Genomic DNA, 6,166 nt, shown 5'->3' on the forward strand with positions numbered 1-6,166 from the left:
TCCTTCAATGTCTGTTTGCTAATGGCCTTTCACCTTGTTAAGAAGGCAGTATTTAATTACTTGTATTTATTAGTTGGTCAATGTATTCACCAGTACAAAGAGCTGCGTTACAAAATAACCTAAGCAATTTGTTGGAATTTAAATTTGAGAACAGCTATTAGGTAATGATATCCAAAAAGTAGCATTTGTCTTGAGATTTGAGTACTAACAATACCTGGGGTACTCTGAATCAAAGTTTCTATGCCTGCTTTTTATATTTTCTATGACTTGTTGTCATGCTCTTACACCTGTTGGGAATTCCTAATCCCCTGGTACTCACATGTGAAGAGGGGAATAAATGCAACTGCTTAGATGGTAAAAACTGAGTTGCAGAAGTATGAGATGTTCACAGTGTTTAAGCATAAAATTTAAAATACCTATTACTAGACTGAAAGTTGGGGTTTTTCAGGTTTTTTTGGGTCTTCCACAAGGATTAATTTGGGGAAGAGAGGGAAACAGAAGAGGGAAGAAATTAATAAAAACAAAAGGAACTCTTAGTTTGGTTGAAAGATAGACTACAAAATCATGGACCGCACCCACCAAGAAGGGATCTTCATCTCCTGTTCTGGATCTTAGGGATGATGCAATTCCTACTTCCCACACAATAGGGAGTGAGGTTACAGTGTAATAGCTTAGTTCTCACTCACAGTCAGACTGAAGAGCTGCATAAGTTTTCTGCATTGAAATCAGACACAACTAGAAGAGGAAAAATACAAAAAAAAAAACTAGTCCATTTTTTTTTTTCCTAAAATGAAGAAGTAAAACCAATAAAAAGGAGATCTGGGAATCTAAGCTAAAAATCAAGGACATGCATCCTTCTGCAGATGAATGACAAATGCTCTAAGCAATTTAAAACAATATAAAAACTTGGGTGACAAATGCTCACAAAGTTAGAATGCATGATAACAAATAATAACAATATCACCAGAAGAAAGCAAGGGAAAATGTCCCTTTTTTTGAAATAGATTTATTTTTCTGACACATTGGTGGCACTAAGGGGACTTTAAGTCCTGTTCTGTCAAAAGTTTTTAATTCCTTATGAAGCCTGTCTGTAGCTGTCTCTGTGCTGTTTTCTGCTGCTGGCACTCTGAAAGCTCCAGCCTCAGCTCCCACCAGTTTGTAACTCGATTTATTGAGCTCTGGCCGCCCTGTGGATTGACACTGGTTCAGAGAGATGAAAGTGCTCTAATCTGCAGGTCAGTAATGTGGACTGCAGGGCACAGGTTATACTGTGGAATACTTAGTCTTTAATACATCTTTAATATTCAGGATGTGTTCTCTTCTGCCCTTGTCCCCTCTCTTCATCCTTTCTATGCTGAAGCTGGTTTCCTGCCTTAGAAACTTGACCAATAAATTCTCCAGAGGTAAATTGTGACATATCCCAAGTGTTGGGAAGGACGAAAGTTTGAAAAGAAAGTCTCACAGATATGTATGCTTGGCAGAAAGATTTTTGAATGTAGAAACTGAGAATGAAATAGAGATGGAAGCAAGTTTTGATGTAGAAGAAAAGAATTGCTGAGCCAGTCTCACTGGATAACCAAGGAGGTAAAGGGTCTGTTAGTTAGAAGGGGTTTTATGACTTAGAGCAAAGGATAAACCCACCCCAAACAAGAAGATGTTTTTGCCAAGCAGAAAGATTCCACAGGCAAACAAGTCTGCCAATGCTGCAAGTAGAAAAAAGGTCTCAGAAGTCTCCACTGCAAGAAAGCTGAAACACAACTTCTAGCTTAAACTGTAATGTACTAACTTTTAGTGATTGGAGAACAGTAACATGAATATGGTAATTATAGTAGTTATGATAGGCTATAGGCAAAAGTTAAGGTATAGATTGGTTCTACTGTATTAAGATGATCAGCAAAGAAAAGTATATAATGCATTGTAACCAAAACCAAAGGGTCTCCAGGCCTGCCTGCAGCTGGAGCTGACAGCTGTGGGCACAGGCTCTGTCACCCACGATCCTGGACTGCTGTAATGTATTGGATACAATAAACTGCATTTTGGAGAGTGGTCTGGAGTCCTGCATCCCTCATTCAGGCTCTTACACCAAGCCTAAAGGTGAGATTTCATCTCAGCGATCTTTAGCTATCTAAAGTTTAGCTGTCTGGTCCAAGCAACTCATCTAGGGTCCTGTGTAGCTGAGAACTTGGTAGGAATCTCCATGGGGTAATTGTTCCCTTTCTGTGGCTGGTGTCTGACACAGGGGTCATGAAACTCCCTCTGGAGGTGCCTGTCCCATGCTTTTGTGGTGGGAATGTGAATAACTGGCTTAGGCTAGAGACAGAACTCGTGGATTAAACAATGGCCACGGAGTTCTGCAGGATGCTGCCATCAGAATCCTTCACAGCAAAAGTGCTGGGGAGTCATCAGGAACAATTCATGTTGAAGGCCCATCTTGTAGGCTCACAGGGCAGAGGCTGATGACCCTGCTGTGCACATGGCCACATCAAATATGACTTCTGTAGGCATCATATAAAGGATTTGTCCATTTTACATTCCAGTAAATGAAAGCCCAACCACTCCTTCCTGTGAACTTGCAAACACAAAAGCTCTTTTCTAATCTACATTTAGATAACATTTTCTAACTGTAAATTGAGCTATCAAGGGGCTACTGTGGCATGTATCTAAAGACCTCAGGGCTGTGTCAATATGTATGAGCTGAAAAACTGACTCTTATTTTAAAATGGTTTTTGAAGCCTTTGAACGCATTATTTTAGAATTTATTTCCATACCGTCTTCTGCTGTATGTGTGTAATGCTGTTCTAATCCTTGGGAACACACATGCTTATTTTTTGTGGTTTCTGGCTTACAAAAGTCCTTTGTTTGTCCTGGGAAAGCATGGTGTTAATCGTAGGAAAATATTTTTACATTCCCTCTGTACAAAAAATGAGGAAAAAATGCTTTCTATCTAGAAGTAAATCCTATTCTAGTAAACCGTCTTTAAAAATGCAATTGTAAGTGTAATTCTCTTAAACCTACAGCTAATATGGTTCAGATTCACATCAAATCTTCTCAAAATGAAAACTGGTGTCTTTGTTAAGTCTGGTTTGTTTCCTTTTTTTTCCCCCCCAGATATAATTTTTAAAACCACTATCCTTAAATTAAGCAGTAACATTTCAATGGGAAAAAGGGACTTCTTTTCTTTAACAGAATGAGAATTATTATTTATTGTGTGAGAAGGGATATAAACCATGTGTAAAGAATGGCAAAAAGGTGGGACACAAACTGGCTAGCTGCTGAAAAGAAGAGGTCTGCTTAGACAGGCTGGGGAAGCTGTATGAAAAGACCAAAGAATGAGAATTACAGCAGGACAGCTAAAAAAGCCTCATAAGGGTACTTAAAAGAGGAAAACGATTTATTAATGAAAAATGGATTTGTCTTCCTGGAAGCCTGGAGTAAACACTGTCAATGGCTGTAATTCTGTCAGACAGCAATGGCTGAGCTGACTGATCTGGGAGAAGACCAGAGGTGTTCACAAGGTGAAGTGAAATTACCACAGCCAGGCTCTCCAGAGCAGGCATTTTCACACAGTAGCTCTCTTGAACCCTGTGAGGAAATGCAGGTACACGTGGGGAAGCCACAGAGCATGTCCTGCAGGGCTGGATGAGTGTTTCCAGCCTCCAGCCATGCTGTGGGATCGCACTGGGAGGACTCTGGGTGAATTAAAGTCCCTGCAGCAGAAAACTGCTGAGCCTGAAACCAGCAGGCTCTTAGTTTCCACATGGACTGGTGGAAACACCTGGAGTTTGGGAAGGTAGAGGGAGACCTGGTGAAACACCTGATGCTTGGAGGACTGAGGATGTGCATTCCCAGGACCACAGACTGAATGCATAACAGAGCCCATCATTTCCACATGAAGGGGTCATGCTGGGGAAAAGAGTCATCTCTTCACAAAACAAACTGCTAGGGTGGTGTGGAAAACGCCAATCACTTGTTTTTAAAATTTTAAAAAATTTAATGATAATACAATGGTTATAAAAATACTAATATAATTAGAGTAATAATAATTTGAACAATTTGGATTAGGACAATATGAGACAATAGAAACAAAGAGTTACGGACAGTCCAGGTACCTTTTCTGGGCAGCATAAGCCCAAAAAAGGACACCCGTTAACAGAGGATTAACCCTTAAAAACAACAGCCTGTTGCATATTCATACACTTCATACATGATGCATAAATTCCATTCAAACACAGGATTCTGTCTGGTCAGTGTCAGCTTCTTCCTCTTAATCCTGACAGCGTCTTCATTCCTGAGTGAGGCAGGAAGAAGTTTGTTTCTTCTGATAATGGGGCAAGCAATACTTTTTCCCTGAAAGATTTAGGTGTCCTGTGGCTGCTATCTTGCTGCGAGTCCTTTCTTTAAAGAAAGTATCCTACATAGCATAGTTTCTATTTTAACCTTTTGTTATAACCTAAAACTATATTAACCCACTACTTAAGAAAATTAATACAGCATAACTTTCTAACATAACACATATAATATTCATTTTAATATTTGCTAAAAGCCAATCATAAAATACACATTTTTTCACACGTGGGAAGAACCCATCTCTTTAATTTATAATACAGTCTATTGAGAGTCTCCTGAAGTAGCAATTTGGGATGAGCCCTCTGTATATGCTTAGTTTAGGAGAAGTAATTGCTGGTAGTGCAATATTCCCATACGTATCTAGTTATTGCTTTCACTCCTTAGCACTTCATTATCAGGGCTATCTGGAGTACTGGTTTGTTGCTCCTTTAAAAAATGCTAACCCTCTTCACCCCAGATTATAACCCAGGGAATGTTCAGTATATTTGCAAAAATAGGTACCCTGAGATTTCTTAAATGACAAAAGTATCTGTGGGTGAGACACTTGAAATGGTGAAACTTTGGATCTATTCCCTGTGAACTGTAGTCATATCCCTGAGAGGAGAAGGATGTTGAGTCATAGTGAAGAAAGGAAAGAAAGAAAAACTGAATGTTTTTTTATTGCACTCATCCCAGAGGTCAGACACAACCAAGACAGACAGATGAACAACAAAAACACTGGTTAAATGACTCAAAAGGTTGGGTTTTCAGGCATTGGACTGAAACAGTTCAAGTACTCTGAAAGAAAATGTAAAAATAAAGCATATTTTCCTTTTGAGTCTAATGCCTGAAGAAAGATTAATTTTAACATTTATTGGTAGAAAGCTTCTGAAGGACTTATACTTAGGCTGTCTGAAGGCTACTGTGGATATATGAGGACCAGAATAGAGAACAATGAAATTGCATTTGCTTTTGGAGGTGTCTGATAGTGGCATAAAGTAACTTATCTTTTATGGTATACAGATGATGGGCATGGGCTCTTCTCAGTGGCATCTGAGACAGGCAACTGGGACAAACTGGAACATGATATAATTTTTAAGTACCTTATGAAGCTCCTCTTTTGCTTAAATAAATTCTTCTTTATGATCACTCACCTTGCTTTTGCTACACAGAATGATTGCAAAAGTGAATGCTGTATTTGAAGACCTGGCTAAGGCTGGAAAGGATACCAAAAGTAGGAAAGAGTACCATGCATTCAAACACTTGGCTAAGTTTTAATTTCACAGCATAAGCATATTGTAGCCTGCTATTCATGCATTGATCATTCAATGACTTGCCAGGAAATTAGTTTGACTGTTTGACACAGTCACTCTCCTGCTACAGCTTTCAGAAAAGATGATTTATTTTCCTGAGGTTGTGCATTTCCCCATTTGTCATAACAGAGGAAAAATTGATTATCTACTTCTGTCTAGAGCTGCACATTGAAATGCCCCACAGCTGAGGCTGTTCAGTTTCTAGGACTCATTACCAAGCTGGAACCTCAGCTGAGAAACCAGGGTGATTGCTGGCTTGTTTGTGACCCAAGGAGCCAACCTTCACACCTCTGCTGTGTCTATCTGGATTGCCTTCTGCTCTCAGGACTGGCCAGTCAGCTCATCGTGGGCCTGGGCGTGACTGCAAGTCATCATGAGTCATGGTTTGAGTGCACAGCTCTCCTGAAGGGAAAATGAGGCCAATTTTAACTCTACTTTTGATTTTATCTCCAGGTTAGTTCTGTGAAAGGCACCAAAACTGCTACACACAGCAAAAAGTAACCTGGTGCAAATCAGACACCAAGGAG

Source organism: Ammospiza nelsoni, chromosome 2 (genome assembly GCF_027579445.1).
Source record: "Ammospiza nelsoni isolate bAmmNel1 chromosome 2, bAmmNel1.pri, whole genome shotgun sequence".
NCBI lineage: Eukaryota > Metazoa > Chordata > Aves > Passeriformes > Passerellidae > Ammospiza > Ammospiza nelsoni.